The following is a 21514-nucleotide window of genomic DNA, read 5'->3' as shown; positions in this document are numbered from 1 at the left end:
TGGCACACGTCTCTTTGTGTCGGGCAGAAACTGCACGAAAATTCAGCAAAGCCTCGCCTGCCTGTAGATTAGAGGATTGGAACTAATTGGTCATTTGGCTAATTGTTCCTTCTCCTAATGAGGCGGCACAAAAGGACGCCTGGTGCCATCCGCTGACCCCTCTGCCACTGTTCTTCATTAACACTCATCCTCATGGAGACAATTAGAGGAAAACAAGAGAAAGAAATGGAATTTGTCGTAAACAGAGCCTCGGCAAACGGAGGTCTAGGGGGGCTCACAGAAGACGAGGGCTCGTGGCACTGGGACGCAGGCGCCTGAGGGGGATCCGTAAATGTGATCGGTAGAGGAGGGCACTGTAACGTCAAAAAGGGATGCCAGCATCTGGGGCAGCAGTGTGGAATATGAAGGACGAGGGCAAAGGGGTGAGCTCATTTATCATAGCACAAATATATGATATGATATGATATGATATGATATGATATGATATTATATATTAGCCGGTGTTGCTTGGGTATATTAGTTGAATGCGATAATGAATGAAAGCAAAGGTTTACTTGTTTGTTTAAATGGTGACCCTGTTGTCATCACACTGCCTCTCCATCGATGTCTCTGCTCTCGTGAGTCGACCATTTCTTCTTGTTGTGTCCAATTGCATTCCAGAATTGCAGTAACTCCTCGCTGGGTTGTAACCACGAACACTGTTAAGTCGGCCTCATCCTCGTAGTTCAAGGTGGACGCTTTGCCGTGCTTAAATTATGAAGAGAAGGCGGTGAGGCAGGAATTAAACAACAGCTCTTCAGTTCTGCTTTGTGTCGCGCTGCACTCCTACTCCTCGACTGAGCCTCACCCAGCGCCACCCACTAAAGTGCACCACGCTCCTTTTTATATTATGGGAGACAGAAGTGGCACGCAGTGTTGTCCTGCTAAGTCATGTTAAGCTCTGCTCATTTTGATTGCTAGTCTGGCGTCAGTCTGTTTGGATGTTTCACTTGGTCTGCAGCCAGCAGGTGGCACTGTCGCACACGGGAAATAAAAAAAAAAAAAAAAAAAAAACCCACCGGAATCCCTAGGGTCTACTTTTTGGATTCTGAGTGGTCCGAGAGAGCCACCATGCAAAAGTCAGCAGCCATACCACCTGCGCTTCAGAACAGGTCATCCACCTGAAACTAAGCATGTCCAGGCCCGGCCAGTGTTTGGGATGGGAGACCATCTAAGAAAAGCTTGCGTTGCTGCTGGAAGAGGTGTTGTTAAGGCCAGCAGGGGGCGCTTATCCTGTGGTCTGTATGTGGACCCTAATGCCCCAGTGCAGTGATGGGGACGCCATGCTGTAAAAATGGTGCCGTCCTTCAGATGAGATATAAAACTGAAGTCCTGACTCTCTATGGTCCTTAAAGGTCCCTGGGCATCCTTCGTAAAGAGTAGGGTGTACCCCGATGTCCACCATGGCCTGGTCATTCTGGCCCCCTAAGTCATCCCCAGTCTCTAATTGACTCTTTCTCTCTCACCACTTCACCACCAAACAGCTCTTGAGTGGTGAGTGTACTGGCACAAAAATAGCTGCCATGACATCATCCAGGTGGGTGCTGCACATTAGTGGGGGCTGAAGTGGCTCCACACTGACTGAGGTGCTTTGAGAATTGAGAAGAGCACTATATATAAATGTAAAGAAATATTATTATTATTTTAAATAAGATTCGATCCAGATTGATCCAAGGTGTAGGGTTGTATAAAGAATAGACAGACCGCCATCCTATATTATATGATATTCTATGATATTAAATGGGCAGCACGGTGGCGCAGTGGGTAGCGCTGCTGCCTCGCAGTTGGGAGATCTGGGGACCTGGGTTCGATTCCCGGGTCCTCCCTGCGTGGAGTTTGCATGTTCTCCCCGTGTCTGCGTGGGTTTCCTCCGGGCACTCCGGTTTCCTCCCACAGTCCAAAGACATGCAGGTTAGGTGGATTGGCGATTCTAAATTGGCCCTAGTGTGTGCTTGGTGTGTGGGTGTGTTTGTGTGTGTCCTGCGGTGGGTTGGCACCCTGCCCGGGATTGGTTCCTGCCTTGTGCCCTGTGTTGGCTGGGATTGGCTCCAGCAGACCCCCGTGACCCTGTATTCGGATTCAGCGGGTTGGTAAATGGATGGATGGATGGATGATATTAAATTATATGATATGATATTATTTTATATGATATTATATTATACTGGGGGCTCTGACTTCCTGCTCGCTTCACTTGCCTACCCCCAGGTTTGGTTTACTGGATATACAATTTAAAGAGATTGTTATTTTCATGAGAATTGTTACATGTCTGCGGTGGGCTGGCATCCTGCCCAGGGTTTGCTTCCTGCCTTGCGCCCTGTGTTGGCTGGGATGGGCTCCAGCAGACCCCCGTGACCCTGTAGTTAGGATATAGCAGGTTGGATAATGGATGGATGGATTGTTACATATGCATCATTTTCACTTTCACTTTAAAACTTTAGTAAAACAATATTTGGAATTAACTTTTCTTCAGTATCGCATTGAATTTTGATTTCGCGTTTGGACTTTCATCATGACAACGCAACGTATTACTGCCTGTGAGTGAATATCGTTTCTTTCTCTCTAATAAATAAAATGACTTTTTCGAATGTTTGTCCATGCTCTTTCTTCTTCGCTTAATCCCCGGGCCTGGTTAAATCTCTTTCTCGTGGGACATATAATGCTGCTCACGTTGTGGGGGTTGAACGCACGCTAAAGATGTGGACAGATCAGCTGCTGGCGAGCTGCATGTCGGTCATTTAAAAGCCTGTACAGCAGGATTGCCTTGTCACGCGTGACGTCAAAGTGTCTCTGAGAAGATCACATCTCGTCTCCCTCCCAAGATTTTTTTTTATAATACAGAGATTATATTATATTATATTATATTATATTATATTATATTATATTATATTATATTATATTATATTATATTATATTGATATACTTTATTGTTCCCCAAGGGGAAATTGTATTTATGCATGACCTTTGGGGCTTAGACCACAGAGTCAGTCATTGTATAGCATTATATTATATTATATTATATTATATTATATTATATTATATTATATTATATTATATTATATTATATTATATTATATTATATTATATTATATTTTGGCCTCATGTAGTGTAGTACAGCCTGCACATATGCACATTTGTATTTGTAGGAAATATCTTCAGACAATGTTCATTAGTTCAGTGGCATCAGATCCATTCCGGAGTAGGCCGTTGTCCTGACGCCAGGGTGACGGGCTCCCCACGTCTTTCAGGTAAGCCTGCTCGTTGTTGTTAGACCTCAGGCCTGCCACATGAAACCTGACGCTGATGTTAGAGTCGTATGCAGTCGTATGTGTAGAGGGGGTACAGCAGAGGGCTCAGAACACAGCCCCGTGGAGCTCCTGTGTTGAGAGTGGAGAATGATGAAGTGTGGCCACCCACTGAAACTGTTGGGAAGTTAAGAACCCAGCGGAACAATGAAATGCTCAGACGCAGGTCCCCGAGGTTGGTGACAAGCTAAGAGTGGATCGTTGTGTAGTCTGTAAATTGCATTCACACGTCCAGTAATTCCATCTCTTGTTGTCCAGGTGGGCAAGCACTGTATGTAGGGTCAAGATAATGACATCCTCTGTGCATCTGCTGGAGCAATATGAAGACTGTAATGGAGGTCACTCATTTGGCAGAGAAGAGCATGATGGGATTCTTGATGAGCCTCTCAAGTCACTTATAGGTGTTAGTGCGGTGGGATCATAGTCCTTCTGGCAGGTTGGATTTGCTTTCTTAGGTGTGGGGAGATTGGTGGATCTTTTAAAGCACGTATGTTGGTACCACAGGTTGGGTTATCATAGGTCAATAAACACATTTTGCACTGTGGTGATCTGTCATATTGTTAACGGATCATTTTCAATTGTGCCAGCTTTAAAGTTCCTCACTTGTGTTGTTCAACTTTTGAAAGCTGTCCTGCTCCACTTTTTCAAAGAAGTCCCCAGGCTGATGTTACTCAACTATGTTGACCTCCATTGTAAGTCACTTTCCATTAAAGAGTCTGCTGAGCAAATAAAAGTAAATGTTAAGGAGATAAACCGTGAGCCCTGGTGCCCACTGATTGTCACAGACACCTTCTCTGAAGTGCAGGCCGGATGGCTACATAAGGACTGAAGGTTTGCATTGCTTTGAGTAAACTCAAGATGTCTACGTTTCCTAATTTTGTCAATGTCAAATGGTCCTAAACTGTTTGTTTTGGATCTCCAGGCTCTGGTAGAGGGGTCCATGGGAGTCACAGTGTGGTGGGCCATGTGGTGTCACGCCTCTTCAGATGATCTAATAGAACGCTGTGGGTGCCAACATGCAGAGGCAGGTGAAGACTTTCACTCTGCTTCCACAGTCTGCAAATTGGGGATTATTTGGGGTTGCAGTTAGACCTAATGGTGCCCACCCTTGCATGCTTCTGGACCACAGGGCACGTTTTGGAAACTTAGATGTCAGCTGCCATTTTATCCTTCCAGATAATAAAGTATCTATCTATCTGTCTATCTATCTATCGCACCTTTCACAGCATTCCAGTTGGCAACTTGACAATTGAAATCAGTAGAATCGCAGCGAGACCACGGCTGGCAGAGCTGGCATGAGGTTCAAGCGGAGCACTGATGCCAGCTGCAGCTTGCCCAAAGTTTATGGCAGATCCTCGAGCAGCGCGGCTGATTATTTATACTCGAGTCTCCAGAAAGGTGAAACATGTCAGCACAAGGGAGAAGCCACAAGCGTTTGTCGAGAGGCCCAGCGCCAAGCGTGTTTCCATGAAGACACGACGGAATGTGTCAGCCGTGATATATGGCCGCCCTGCAGTGAGACACGACTGACGACGAGTACTGGAGTAAGCCTCATCCAAAACGCCCGCGAGGGCGAGTGACAGGCTAATTTATAGCAGGGAGGAGGAAGAGGAGGAGAGGAGAAAGAAGAATAGAATTCATTTTCTTATGACATTCCCTTCATATTTTCATCATTTAGTACCATAGTGGAATAAAAATATAATTACTTATTATTAGTCAAGACGACCTACAGAATTTGAGATGGAAATTGTGCCATCTCTCTGGCTTTTCAAATTGGCGTACAGGCAGGTGAAGTGACCTCCTCATGGCCACTCAGCGTCAGCAGCAGGATTTGAACCTCACAACCTCGAGGACTGGAAATCCAAAATCATAACCAGTACGCCACACTGCTTCCAAAAGTCTCAAAAAAATAATGACTTGATTAATTAATGGAGGTTCTTGGGCATAAGCACAACGTGGATGAGTGGCGCTTGTTCATGGCGTCCCCCAAAGTGACGCTCTCCAGAATGGACATACATTCTTCTTCTTCACGTGCTACTAACATAAAAGAGTCAGGTGACAACATGAAGTTACTTTCATCATCATCATCATCCTCTCACCAGAAATGTAAGTGGAATATCTGGGCAGACGTGAAGCTACTTGTTCTTTTTGCTTGGTTACGTCAAATTCCATTGGTTTATGGGGGGACAAAAGAGCTACTGGGATTGGAAAGAGAGGCCACAACGTCCTGAGGACTTCTACCTTCCTCCTCCCTTTTAGACAGAACTTGAGTTCTCTACAGGGAGAAACTTGGCTTTTTACAGAAGCTCTTTAAATAAATTGACACATAGTTAGTGTGGCCACAAGGGGGCGCCACTGAGCCCCCAACCCAAGGCACAGCAATAAAGGATATCGATTCACAGCCAGCACTTCATCACAATCACCTCTCCAAAGATGAGCCACAATTACACAAAAACAAACAAATTCTTCCTCCTCTCTACCTCTGCCGTGTTGCCCGCTGTGTCCCAATTGTGAGACAGGGGGCTCCTTTTAAGCCCGACCCGGGAATGTTTCTGGCTTCTGGTTCCACACATGTCTTCCAGGAAGCACTTCTGGGACATAAGGAAAGTAGGAAGGACCTCCCTGGACATCACCCACTATCGGCTTGTAGGAACCCCAACAGGACTCCATTTCCCCATCACCCCTATGGGTGTCCTGACTGGGTTGCCATATGAGGATCACTGCCACCTAGTGTATGGGTGATGGAATGGCTCCCTACTCTCGCCTTCCACTGGTCCACCTGTTCTATCCCACTGGTCAGGCACCAAGTTAATTCTCTGTCCCGCCAGCCAATGTGCTTGTTGTCCCACACTGGCCTCCCGTTTGGGGAATAAGACCCTCCTTCCCAGCTGGGATGCCCGTTGTCCTCCTACAATAGATAAATAAATGTTGTGGGGGACAGCTGCGGCTCTTACCCAGCTGGGAAGCCCCAACAATGAAAGGACCGGTGCAGAGAGCTTTTTCAGGACATTTTCAGCTCCCCAGACCAAAAGAGGGCAGCCGCATCCCCCTTGGCTTACAGCAGGGGTCACGGGTTTGAGCATAGAAACTCAACCCTGCAGGGGGTGCCTGGACGTTTACTGGGTCCTGTTTGGCAGCACCAGGAAGTTGGTGGGCACCTGGAGTCCTTTTAAAGGGGGCCAGTCCCTATTACATTACTGTCCTGCTCCACTGACAGACTGAGGAGATCGTTCCTCACCCAAACTATGCGACTCTTCAGTTCCACCCGGGAGGGTAAACGTTAACATTATATAAAGTTATTGTCTGTTTTTACCTGCATTATTATCAATCTTTAATTTAATATTGTTTTTTGTATCAGTAAGGTGCTGCTGGAGAATGTGAATTTCCTCTTGGGATTAATAAAGTATCTATCTATCTATCTATCTATCTATCTATCTATCTATCTATCTATCTATCTATCTATCTATCTATCTATCTATCTATCTATCTATCTATCTATCTACTCAATGGCCGGTGTCAGGACAAAGCAGGCCAAAGCCTGTAAGGAGGAGTGGAGGCGAAAAGGTCTGTGCTGTTTGCTCTGGACATTGTGCTGCTGTAGGGAGCAAAGGAAGTGCCCCCCACATGTGAATAAAGGTGTGCGGTGGGGGGGATTTGTGTCTCAGCCTGTCTGTGTTGGCGTTAGGTCGGCTGGAGTGTTCACAATGTCCATAATGTGTGGCACAAAGACACATTTCTCCTTGATTTCCCCCTGTACTCCACAGTTCAGAGAAATCAGACATCGTGAGTAAAGGGCACATGGCACACTTTCATTTAACTCTTTGAGGGCTCAATATGTTTACTGCACACAAAGCAATGCTTTCACACGTACTGTAAATCAACATGAAATGTCCGTTACTGCAGTCGGCACCTGTTTGTCATCTCTGGCCAGAAGGAATACCATGGTGGTCCGGCTGCCCAACTATCTTTGTGTGGTTGGTGGCAGCCGCAGTGTGATGCAATCCGATTTGTACCTCTTGTCATCGTCCTGCTAGTCGAACGTTACTGTAGGCACATATTATTATTATTATTATTATTATTATTATTATTATTATTAATCTACGGTGGGTTGGCACTGTGCCTGGGATTGGTTCCTGCCTTGTGCCCTGTGTTGGCTGGCTCCAGCAGACCCCCGTGACCCTGTGTTCGGATTCAGCGGGTTGGAAAATGGATGGATGGATAATAATAATAATACATTTCATTTATTTGTAGGCGCCTTTCTAAACACTCAAGGACACTGAACAATAGATAAAACACAGATTATAAACAAAACTAAAATATAAAAATTAAAATCAAACAGAGCAATTGTAATCAAAGAGAAAAAGCAGTCTTAAACAAATGAGTTTTAGGTTTAGATTTGAAAAGTGAAAATGATTCAATATTTCTAAGCTCAGGTGGTCGTGAGTTCCAAAGCAACTGAATTCTCTGCTCTCCATGGTGGTAAGACGGATGAAGGGGACAGTCAAGTGGACTGAGGAAGAGGATCTACAGTCATATGAAAAAGTTTGGGAACCCCTCTTAATTCTTTGGATTTTTGTTTATCATTGGCTGAGCTTTCAAAGTAGCAACTTCCTTATAATATCTGACATGCCTTATGGAAACAGTAGTATTTCTGCAGTGACATTAAGTTTATTGGATTAACAGAAAATATGCAATATGCATCATAACAAAATTAGACAGGTGCATAAATGTGGGCAACTCAACAGAGATATGACATCAATACTTAGTTGAGCCTCCTTTTGCAAATCTAACAACCTCTAGACGCTGTGCTCCTATAGCCTATGATGAGTGTCTGGATTCTGGATGGAGGTATTTCTGACCATTGTTCATACAAAATCTCTCCAGTTCAGTTCAATTTGATGGACAGCCTGCTTCAAATCATCCCATAGATTTTCGATGATATTCAAGTCAGGGGACTGTGGCGGCCATTCCAGAACATTGTACTTCTCCCTCTGCATGAATGCCTTTGTAGATTTCGAACTGTGTTTTGGGTCATTGGCTTGTTGGAATATCCAACCCCTGCGTAACTTCAACTTTGTGACTGATGCTTGAACATTATCCTGAAGAATTTGTTGATATTGGGTTGAATTGACCCTCGACTTTAACAAGGGCCCCAGTCCCTGAACTAGCCACACAGCCCCACAGCATGATGGAACCTCCACCAAATTTGACAGTAGGTAGCAGGTGTTTTTCTTGGAATGCGGTGTTCTTCTTCCACCATCCAAAGCGCTTTTTGCTCTGACCAAATAACTCAGTTTTTGTCTCATCAGTCCAAAATGAATCTGGCTTGTCTAAATGAGCATTTGCACACAACAAGCAACTCTGTTTGTGGTGTGAGTGCATAAAGGGCTTCTTTCTCATCACCCTGCCATACAGATGTTCTTTGTACAAATTGCACTGAATTGTAGAACGATGTACACATACACCATCTGCAGCAAGATGTTCTTGCAGGTCTTTGGAGGTGATCTGTGGATTGTCTGTAACTATTCTCACAATCCTGCGCATATGCCGCTCCTGTATTTTTCTTGCCCTGCCAGACCTGCTGGGTTTAACAGCAACTGTGCCTGTGGCCTTCCATTTCCTGATTCCATTCCTTACAGTTGAAACTGACAGTTTAAACCTCTGAGATGGCTTTTGTAGCCTTCCCCTAAACCATGATACTCAACAATCTTTGTTTTCAGATCTTTTGAGAGTTGCTTTGAGGATCCCCATGCTGCCACTCTTCAGAGGAGAGTCAAAGGGAAGGAAGCACAACTTGTAATTGACCACCTTAAATCCCTTTATATCTCATGATTGGACACACCTGTCTATGAAGTTCAAGGCTTAATGAGCTCATCCAACCAATTTGGTGTTGTAAGTAATCAGCACTGAGCAGTGACAGGCATTCAAATCAGCAAAATTACAAGGGGACCCACATTTTTGCACATCCAGTTTTTCACATTTGGTTTAATTTCATACAACTAAATACTGCTTCACTAAAACTCTTTGTTCAGAAAACACCCCAGTGCTCAGATGTTCCTAGGAAATGAAAGACATACCACTGTTATCTTTATTGTTGAAAGGAGAGTCAATTATTATGCAGGCTGAGAGGGGCTCCCAAACTTTTCCACATGACTGTAAGGGTACGGGAAGGAATGTCAACATGGAGGAGGTCAGACAAATATGAAGGGGCGAGGGTGTGGACGGCCTTAAAAGTTAACAGAAGAATTTTGAATTGAATGCGGAACTTAACTGGAAGCCAACGAAGCTGCTACTAAACGGGAGTGATATGGTGAACAGAGGGGGTTCTAGTAATGATGCGGGTGGGCAGCTGAATTCTGGACCAGTTGAAGCTTATAAAGAGATTTGCAAGAAAGACCAAAGAAAAGGGAATTGCAATAATCGAGACGAGAAGTGACAGGGCTATGAACGAGGATAGCAGTGGTTTGGGGAGTTTTGGGGGGTGAATACAATTAATGTTACGCAAGTGGAAATATGCAGACCAGGAGATGTGATTGATGTGGGACTGAAAGGATAAAGAACTGTCAAGGATGACACCTGTGGGGAAGGGGAGACAGAGCAATCATCAATAACAAATGAAAAATGATCCGTTTTGGATAATGTTGATTTTGTACCAATGAGGAGATCCCCCATTTTGTCACTATTTAGTTTTAGAAAATTTGACCGTGTTCAGTACTACGATCACCTGACACTGGTTACTCCCTCACTTTCGTTTCTTGATCTCCATCTCCAGACCACCTGCATCAAAACCAGAGTCCAACAAGTCAGAATCCCAAGAGCAGTGTTTGGGGGTGGCAAGTGAGGTGACTGCCCCATGCCCCGAGCCTGCGTGTTTGAGGTCTGCATGTTTCGTTCGAGCGGATTTGTTATGTTATATTCCCCAGTATATATATATATATATATATATATATATATATATATATTTATATATATTTGAGATGTTTCTAAGAGGTGACCCTTTTAAAATCCGTCTTCAAGCTCAAATTTCAGACATGTACATCTTTGAAGAACATTCCATAGTCCACCTTCATCGCCAGAAAAGGGTCACCAGTATAATCCTTTCCTAAAATCCATACAGCCCATTAGTTGCTGGGTTGGCTTCAGTTTTGACTTGAGAACAACTGATGGCTTGTTGCTTATGACTCCTTCGTGTCCGGAGAGCCCACCATCGTTTCCTAGTCGAGGCTTTGGTTCAGTTTGCTACAGTAGGCCTCGTTGAAACAGTGTGGGAAGTGCTTGGTAGTGGAGCGCGCAGCAATGTTTGATTACGGCTTTAGCCATATCGCTGTCGATGCCTTGAGTGGAAGAGATTGTGGCGCACTTTTTTAATAGATTACATCGTTATAGTTTGATAAAGTCCGCATGTTATCTTGCAAAAATGTAGGTGAAAACTGTAATGAGAAAATCTGGTGTATGTTAACATTATTTTTATTAAATTCGCACACAAGTTTATACAGTCCACACAGCGTTTGACGTATCTGGCCCCGTGTGGGTTTGGTGAGCCCTAGGCACAACCCCAAACCTACCACTAATGCCGCCTCTGCAGAGTCTGATGCAGCGATAATACACAAAATGGCACCCATGGAGTATTTTGCTTTGCACATTCCCTTTGGGCCCTCACCAGATGTCGATGCCATATTAGAGGTTGTTTGTTCTTCTGCTTCTCATTCATGAAAAGGAAATCAAAGTCAAATCACGTAAGTTAACAAAGAGAGTCAAACGAAAACGTCTCGGCGAGTTTTGTTAATAGAGTTCATCTGTAGTCAGGACAGTTGTAGGCATCAGACCGACATTCTGAGGCCCGTAAGACGACGCCCCTGTCAGCTGCATCTCTTATGACTCCACCCACTTTCCACGCCCCACCCACCCCTGTGTTTGTGGTACACTTTTGAGCTAAATGTACTCTTATAGTAAAGGTGGCAAACTGAACATGTGTGCAAAAAAATATTTATTATAAATTAAAAAAGAACTTCACTGGGTTAACTGTCGTGCTAACTCTTTGTACTTGCAGCAAGGTCGTATGAAAAAATAATGAAAGAAATAGAAACATGGAATTCACATAAATATAAGGAAAATATCTGGAAACAAAATAAAAATACGGTGAATCCTAATCAAGGCAAAGCTAAATTAATAAACACAAAATGACTTCTTAATGTGCAATACGATATGAAAGGACAAGAAAAAATCAGATTCAATAACATAAAACACCAAAAAAGTGTATAAAACAAAAAGTAAAGAACCCAAAACCCAAGACAGACTCCTGCTCAAACACGACATCAACAAAGTTCGTGCGCACTGCCGCCTTCATTAACGTGTCACGTTGCCGTCTGTTTATTGGACGTCATTGCTGTCAACAACATGGCGGCTCCCCACGGAGTTCGCTTTGGCGCAAATTCGTGGAAAGTGCAGAAATGTTTGGGAACTTTGCCAAAACACATTGAAATGCACTGACGTCCATGCGGAACTGGCTTTGAGCGGATTAAAGCGGTGTGATGGTCTTTTAAGAGTCCCTGAAGGCTCGAGAAACATCTGCCAACTATGACTTTTGCTTAAACTGTAAAGGCTCAGCTCCTTCTGTCATTCCTCTTTGTTCATGCCTCTCAGTCCTTGAATCGGCCTAGTCACTCTTCTCTGGACCTTTTCTAGCGCTGCTGTGTCCTTTTTGTAGCCTGGAGACCAAAACTGCACCCAGTACTCCAGATGAGGCCTCACCAGTGTTTTATAAAGCTTGAGCAGAACCTCCTGTGACTTGTACTCCACATATCAAGGCGCTATATAACCTGACATTCTGTTAGCCATTTTAATGGCTTCTGAACACTGTCTGGAAATCGATAGCTTAGAGTCCACTACGACTCCAAAATCCTGCTCATAAGGTGGACTCTCGATTTTCTGACCTCCTATTGTGTATTGACATTGACAGAATAACAATACAAATTCAGACGTGATGAGCGTCAGTAGGAGCCAAGTTACCCGAGCTATTCTGTAACATTGTTGTATTTATTTGCTGATCTTTCTGATCATAAAATAGGCCATTTTGATAGCAGTTGACGAGAAGAATTCATAATTAATTGCAGAATTACGATATTTGGGGGTTCCTCTAGAGTGCCTCTTTCTCTTAGACGATTTGGCTCAAAAACTAATCAGCACATTGTCATCTCATGTCAGGCCGTATTTTTTTAGTATTTTTCTGTCCAGCCATTTTAGGTCTTGACCATCCTGGAGAAACTGTGACACACACACAGACACAGACAGACAGACAGACACATCCATCATGGAGATATCAGTATCAGGGGACACTAAACCATTGAGATTTGTTAAAAAACCGGACATCGAAACTTTTGACAAATCTAAAGCTCTCGCTCCTCCCACATAGACGATAGGTTATAGTGAGGGAGGGCACAAAAGAATAATTATTGAAAGAACACGTGACAAATCACAACACAGTGACATCACAAAGTTCATGAAGGTCAGACATGGATTAGTGTGTGTAACCACCGCGACCATCACATGTCAGCTTATGAGTCTCCAAAATGGTGGTGTGCCCACTAAAACAAGCATACAAAATGGGTGACAAATTGACATCGCCAGAATAACGATAACGATATAAACAAAATCATAAAGAATAAATGACGTAACAACTGGTTAACAAATTGTAACACAATGTTCGTGAAGATAGGATGGTGTGTGAGAATCATGATCATTATGATATCACCAAATACCATTCAGTGACAGAAGTTCCAAAATGGCGTCCTGCCCCTAACAAGATGCATACAAAATGGCGACAAATTGACGTTGCCAGAATACCAATAAAAAAATCAAAGAGAATTTATTTAAAAAACGGTTAACAAATTGCAACACAGTGACATCACAAAGTCTGTGAAGGTCAGACATGGATTGGTGTGTGCAACCAGCAGGAACGTCAAGCGTCGGTATGTGAAGCTCCGACATGGCGGCCTGCCCATAACAGGAAGCATACAAAATGGCGACAAATTGACGTTGCCAGAATAACAACAAAAACTTAGATAGATAGATAGATAGTGAAAGGAACTATATGATAGATAGATAGATAGATAGATAGATAGATAGATAGATAGATAGATAGATAGATAGATAGATAGATAGATAGATAGATAGATAGATAGATAGATAGATAGATAGATAGATAGATAGATAGATAGATAGATAGATAGATAGATAGATAGATAGATAGATACTTTATTAATCCCAAGGTAAGTAAAAGTAAGTGTGTCCAGGGAATGAATCCACATAAAATAAAGTGATAGGAGTGATCAATAAAAAAGAGAAAAATAAAAGTAAAAAAATAAAGTCGTACACGGAGCTGCTGAAAAGTCTGCCACTCTCGGCGGCGCCTGAGTCAAGCGTGACTTCAAACTTCAAACAGAACGTAAAGACACAATGTTTTAATAAACAGTTAATGAGTGGTGACACGATGACATCACACACTTCATGAAGATCGGACAGTGTCCGGGCATTGTGACCATCGTGTCAATGTGGAAGCCCCCAAAATGGCAGTCTGCACACAATAATTAGCATACAAAATGGCGACAAATCAACATTGCCAGAATAACAATAGAAATCTAAATAAAAAACGGAAATAAAAAATTATTTAAACAATGGTTGACAAATTCTGATCCAATGACATCATACATTTTGGAAAGATTAAACACAGAGCGTGGGCATTATGACCGCCGTGATGTCACCAGAGGACACACGGTGACAAAATGTCTAAAATGGGGGTGGCACCCATAAAACACAAGCATACAAAATCCATCCATCCATCCATTCTCCAACCCGCTGAATCCGAACACAGGGTCACGGGGGGTCTGCTGGAGCCATTCCCAGCCAACACAGGGCACAAGGCAGGAACCAATCCCGGGCAGGGCGCCAACCCACCGCAGGACAGCATACAAAATGAACAATTAAAATTAGAAAACAAAAACTTAAATCAAGATTTATTAGGAAAATTAGCAAATGTTAGCAACTGTCAATGTGAGGGGTCCGTACTTGGAATTCAGTTTTTAGGGGTAGATAAATGAAGCAGGTTTTAGAGAATCTTAGGGGGCAGAGTAATAACAAAGACCCCACTGGTCACAATTCCTGGTCGTAGTGGCTGGCTGGGGACACCTGGAGGAATCAATGACAAAGGAGGAAGCCTCCAGCCCGCTGTGGACTGGCACCCACCCCACCCACAGTGGACCATTTCTAGCCTTATTGGAGTCTTCTTCACTCCTCTTTTATGGGTGAGTTGGGGGCTCAAGTGACTTATGTGAGGAGATGGCACTACTGCCCCCCATGAGCTCTCGTGACCCTGCAAGTTCAGTAACAGCAGGGTGGCCATCTCTGTTCTGAGGAGCTGGTCAGCCCACGGGGTCTGAAGTATGGGAGACGTGCAATATAAATACAATGTATTGTTACTATGCTCCCAACCTAACCTAACAATAATAATAATAATGACCAAGAAACAGGATGGACCATCAATAAAACTACTAGAAGATGCCCTATTGGCCGTGGCGCAGTATGAAGTGCTGCTGCATCCTGGGTTCAAATCCCACAGCAAGCCTTCATCTGCGTACTCTTCATCAGTTTGGCTTCAATTCCTTTTTCTTGAATTCTCCAATCCACCCAAGGTTTATTCAGCCTTGTGCCCACTGCTGCCTCCACCCATATCCAAGTCGCGCTCTCATCGTTGTATCAAACCAACAAGACCCCCTACTCGGAAATGGAAGCCGAGACGCAGACGGCAACTTCTTACTCTCCTCGGCACGTGTCCGCCTGAAGCCACGAAATGGAGCAGCTGTCTGCAACTTAAACCCTCGCCAGAGAGTATATTTGATGCGGCGTGTATTGTTGACAGGGAGGTGCCCCACAGGCAGCAAGTACAGGGCACAGATTGGCACTCCCATCAGGGAACAGCAAAGCGAGAGGCGGGTTCACCTGAGGTGGCCACTCCAGGCAGTCACTGGGCTCAGGGTGCCCCCCTCTGCACATCATGTGCCTTTTCATATATCTGACAATATATGAAGCCCTCCCTAAACAGAGAAACATCCCATAATAAGTCAACGTTCAGTCGGCCAACCTGCGTAAGTGCACTGGGGCCGCTTCATCAGGTTGCTGGGTCGAGGGTGGCCGGAGCCTGCCCTGGCAGCATTGAGTATAGGGCAGGAGTCCACCTTGGGTGGGATGCCAACACATCACAGGACCCCACTCACACATTTAGAATCTTTGGCCAACTCTTGCCGGCTCTTCTTTGGTGAGATGGGAGGTGCGGACTTAACGTATAATCTTGGAAATGAAAAATAAAACAGCGTAAAATAAAGACAGGCAGTGATGGTACAGAGAATGGTGGCTTTCAGGGACACGAGACCCCCTTGGAGGTCATCTGCCTGAATAACTGTACTTTGAGGGCACAAACACCATGAAAGGTGCTATATAACATCTGCTTGGGCAGCTTACCCTCAGTCCCTACCCGAGTTTTGCTCACCATTTTGAGTGTCACTTCACGTCCAAGTTGTCACCAGTTTGCTGCATATGTGATCACCAAGGCAGGGTGACAATATAGCGCCATGTCTAATGTGAAGCACATCTCTTTGTGTCAGGATGAAAGAATGGCGTTTGTTGATTGTATGATTTCAAATTACCAAAAAACATTTTATAGAGCACCTTTAATAAGACACTTCCCATTTACTGATTTTGAAAGCCCCCAATCCCCCCCCCCCCCACCCCGCCAGTAGGCCATGTTGCACTGACCAGACCCACGCTGTTCATTTTTGTCACTTACTCTGTTAAGCTGATGAGACCACATAAACCCCGACTTTAAGGAGATGGCCCCATCTATCAAAGGGACCCCCCCCACACCAAAACAACATAGCCTGGACATGGTGGCTGATATCGGACACTGGGGGGCAACTGGCTGTCCTTGGAGTTCTAGCTGAGGGGCTTAGGGTTTAGGTAGCCCAGCATTGGGCAAGACCCACCTGGCACTTAACAAAGGAATCTGCCTGGTGACAGTTAAGGTGGCCCAGCAACAAATGGACCCTTTACAGCACCCATTAAAAATCTTAGATGGCCCCTGGCGTTATTGGATTGTGCCAAGTCTGTCAATAAATTTGATGTGTGTGCCCGCATTGGGCCGGGCAAAACTCAAATTTGGTTTAACAAAGTATCTGTCTTGTCACAAAACTATGACAGTTAAGGAGGGGGGTCAATGCTATTCAACTTTTTACAGTGACCATTAAAAGTGTTAGATGTTCCTGTGAATGAATTATTGCTTTCTGCCAAGTTTGCCAGTTAATTTGACCAATATACCCACATTTGGCAGGGCGAAACTCAAATGCAGTTTAACAAAGAATCTGTGCTATTAAAAAAATTGGGAAAATTAATGTGCACCAACACAATGCAGTCCTTCACTGTGCCCACTGAACATCTCCGTTAGTCCCATATACTGCAGAGGGGAGTGTGCCAAGTTTGCCAGTGCAGTGAAAAGTCAAATTCAGATCAACAGAGGAATCTGTCTGATCCCAAAACTGTAATAACCAGACTCTTACATGCACCCTTTTAAAACTCATAAATGGTCTCTTGTATCAGATATGGGATTATGCCAAGTTTGCCAGTGAATATGACCGATATACCCACATTTGACGGGGCGAACCTCAATTTAAGTTTATCATCTGTCTTGTCTGAAAACTGTGAAAATTAAGGTGGCACAATGTGACTCAGCCCTTCAGGGAACAAATTAAATATTACAGTTAGTCCCATTCATTAGATAAAGCAGTGTGCCACGTTTGAAAGTGAATTTGACCCTTGTGCCAGTATTAGGGCGGGCAAAACTCAAAGTGTAATTTAACAACGGAATCTGTCTGGTCTGAAAACTGTGAAAAACAAAATGACCCATTAAATGTGCCCATTAAAAGTCATAGATGCATTAGTTATGGGATTGTGCCAAGTTTGCCAGGGAATTTTACTAGTGTACTAGCATCTGGCATGAAAAAACTCCAACACAGTTTAACAAAGGAATCTATCTGGTTCCAAAACTTTGAAAATGAATTTGGCCCGATGTGATTGAACTCTTTAAACCTCATACATGGTCCCTCGCATTAGTTATTGGATTGTGCCAAGTTTGCCAGTACACCTGGCCAGTCAGGAAAGCTCAAACGCAGTTTAACAAATTAGTCTGTCTGGTCACAAAACTCCGACTCATTCTATTCAGCAGCCACAAGCAGCCATGACAGAGTATGCAGCACAACCTTTGGTCCAGGCTTTGGACTTCTGCAGCTCGCTGCTGGTAGGACTACGGGCACGTGCTACCAGGCCACGGCGGACAATTCACAACCCAGCAGCATCTCTGGTGTACCACCAGCTCAGACGGGTGCACATCACTCCTTTTTTCAGGTCGCTATACTGGTCCCCTGAAGCAGCTCGTATGAAGTTCAAACTCGTGATGTTGGCCTGCAGGGCAGTCAGTGGGTCAGACACTCATGAGGCCCACTCAGATCTGCAAGTGAATGGCGTCTCGGGTCACAACCTCAAATCTCAATCAGGACTCCTCACGTGTAGCTCCAAACTGGAGGACTGAGCTGCCCACCTCCATCCCAAAAAGCATCTGAAGGTTCTCCTGTTGTGAATATCTAATTGATGACGGACGACCTGGACGTGTTCTTGGAACTAAGGACTGGTGCTCTTCTCTGTCGTTTAAAACTCTTCACCTGCGATGATCAGTTTTGTACCCTTGTCCTGTCACACTGCAGTCCCCCAGGGCTGACGTTTACTGGATCACGATCACCTCTTGTGTAAGTCACTTTGGATAAAAGCGTCTGCTAAATGAATAAATGGAAAGGGAAAATCAGGTCATTGAAACAACTTTCATCTCAGAAACTGATTGATTTACTTAATTTATTTAGTGTTTGCTATTGAATAAATGGAAAATCAGGACATTCGAAAAAAAAGACTTGAGCAGAAACAACTTTCATCCCAAAATGTTATTATTGATTGATTTAAACAAAGAAACAATCAAATAAATAAATAAATAAATAAATAAATAAATATTCATCCATTTAGTGTCTGCTAAGGAATAAATGGAAATGGAAAATCCTGTCATTGAAAATAACGTCTTTAGCCGAAACGACTTTCATCCCAGAGATTGATTGATTGATTGATTATTTATTTATTTAATTTATTTAGTGTTTGCTATAGAATAAATGGAAAATCAGGTCTTTGAAAAAACGACTTTAGCAGAAACTTTGATCCCAAAATTTTTATTATTGATTGATTTTTTAATAAACAAACAAACAAACAAATAAATAAATATTCATTCACTTAGTGTCAGTTAAGGAAAAAATGGAAATAGAATATCCTGTAATTGGAAAAAAGACTTGAGCAGACAACAACTTTCATCCCAAAATGTTATTATTGATTGATTTAAGCAAACAAACAATCAAATAAATAAATAAATAAATAAATATTCATCCATTTAGTGTCTGCTAAGGGATAAATGGAACTGGAATATCCTGTCATTGAAAAAAAACGACTTTAGCTGAAACGACTTTCATCCCAGAGACTGATTGATTGATTGATTATTTATTTATTTAATTTATTTAGTGTTTGCTATAGAATAAATGGAAAATCAGGTCATTAAAAAAAACGACTTTAGCAGAAACTTTGATCCCAAAAATTTTTATTATTCATTGATTTTTTAATAAATAAGCAAACAAACAAATAAATAAATAAATATTCATTCACTTAGTGTCTGCTAAGGAATAAATAGAAATAGAATATCCTGTCATTGAAAAAAACGACTTGAGCAGAAACGACTTTCATCCCAAAATTTTTATTATTGATTGATTTTTTAATAAATAAGCAAACAAACAAATAAATAAATAAATATTCATTCACTTAGTGTCTGTTCAGGGAATAATGGAACTGGAATATCCTGTCATTGAAAAAAAACGACTTTAGCTGAAACGACTTTCATCCCAGAGACTGATTGATTGATCGATTATTTAATTTATTTAGTGTTTGCTATAGAATAAATGGAAAATCAGGTCATTAAAAAAACGACTTTAGCAGAAACTTTGATCCCCAAAATTTTTATTATTGATTGATTTTTAAAAAAATAAGCAAACAAACAAATAAATATTCATTCGCTTAGTGTCTGCTAAGGAATAAATAGAAATAGAATATCCTGTCATTGAAAATAATGACTTTAGCAGAAACGACTTTCATCCCAAAATTTTATTATTGATTGATTTTTTAAATAAAGAACTAAATAAATAAATAAATATTCATTCACTTAGTGTCTGCTAAGGAATAAATGGACATGGAATATCCTGCCTTTGAAAATAACGACTTTCATCCCGAAGTGTGACGGCCTGATTATCGGCTTATTGATTGACTGATTGATTGATATGCGGACGTGTGACCCGTATGTAGGGTGAGCTCACCTGAGGCGCAGGCTGCCGTTTCCACACCTGGACCCCGTCTTACTGGACGCGTCGAAGATATCAAAGTTAAAAGGACTTGTGAAAAGCGATCTCATTCACGTGTCCGTCTGTGCGAGGCAACACGAGAGGCGCCCCCATCACCGTGAGCCCCCAGGTGTCGCGTATTTATTATTTACCAGCCAGACAGCACGAAGGTGTCCGCCGTACAGAAGTGGCTGGACTTGGGGAGGTAGGTGTCGGTTAGCGGGCTGGAAGGTGCGACGAGTCATTTATTCGAGACTTGTGAAGTGAAAGCGGGCAGATGGACCCCATTCACTCCGTCCCACCCTCCCTGTGGTTGTACAATGATCCGGGGGGCCAGATGTCAACTTGTGTCGCTGCTGGGTGCTCTTGTCTGCCACCGTCCCCCATCCCTTGTGCATCGGCTTGTAACCTAATCTCCCGAGCAAAGTGCCTAAAGAAAGGAGGTGTCAGATGCGGCACGTGCGCCGATTGTCGGCTTTGTTGTCATTGTGCGCGGGTGAGAGCTGCCACGCGCCCAGGTGACACGCGGCCACTGAAACTTACCTGCCTGCCCGCCAGCCCTTTGATTTCGTTTCCTGTTCATGTTCTTTATTATGGGATAAAACAAAAAGAAAGAAAAGGGACGGTGTAGGGTGGCGGCTTGTTTTCACTCTCATCAAGCTGAGGGACGCAAAAGGCGGACATTTCATTTTATAAAGAAGCTCAACACGCACCGTGAATGACTTACAAGTGCGGTGACCGTCTGTCACCGAGCCCATTAAAGGAATATTCGTCCCCAAAGTGCCTTTTAATATGTGTTTTGCAGTGACGACGGAAAAAATACTCTCATGTTTTCATGGAGAAGGAAAACAAGTTTATTGTATAATACAAGTAAATTGTCACCAATGCTGTACATCGACAAACGACACGAAAAATGTCCATTGGAAAAAAGAAAAAAAAAAATCACATTACTCGTGTTGCATAATCCATGTGTCAGTTTTCCAGTCTTTTACGCCCAACATGCAAAAACCGTGAATTAAATACTAAAATATTGTTAAATAAATTCATCGGAAAAAATCAGTGCTCCTCAGAAACAGGAAAAGCAAAACACATCGAACTAAGCCTGAGCTTTGGAACTGAAGACAGGACTTTTGACCAATGGATGATTGGAAGAGACAGCAAAAAATTCAGCCACATGTGACTTGCGTTTCCTATTTATGACGTGCACTGATTTTCTGGATGCAGTAATATAACAATATTTTAGCAAAAAAAAAACCCCAAAAAAACGCACGTTTTGCACGTCGAGAGCTGTGGATCTCACCGTCTGCCCATTTTGTGTGCACATGCGCAGAACTTTCACGACAAGATTTTTTCATCACGGATGAGCTTCTTGCAGCCGGGTCTAGCCACACATGCGCATAATGCCAGTCAGCTCCTCACAGCCATGCCCAGAACTTCTACTGTTACACCTCTGCCCGATCTGTACTTATTTGATGACAGGAGCTCCCCTAAGATTTTTAGTCACGCATAGGCTTTCTGCTCAGTAAAATTATTTTTTTACAGCACTGCCCTATTTGTACTATGCAATATTTAATAACACGCGTCACAAGCCTGATATACATTGTGTTTCCGAATCATTTTCGTGTTGACATTTATCTCCGTCTATATGTGGAC

Source organism: Erpetoichthys calabaricus, chromosome 2 (assembly GCF_900747795.2).
Source record: "Erpetoichthys calabaricus chromosome 2, fErpCal1.3, whole genome shotgun sequence".
NCBI classification, from domain to species: Eukaryota; Metazoa; Chordata; class Cladistia; order Polypteriformes; family Polypteridae; genus Erpetoichthys; species Erpetoichthys calabaricus.
Note: the sequence above shows the minus strand (reverse complement) of the source record.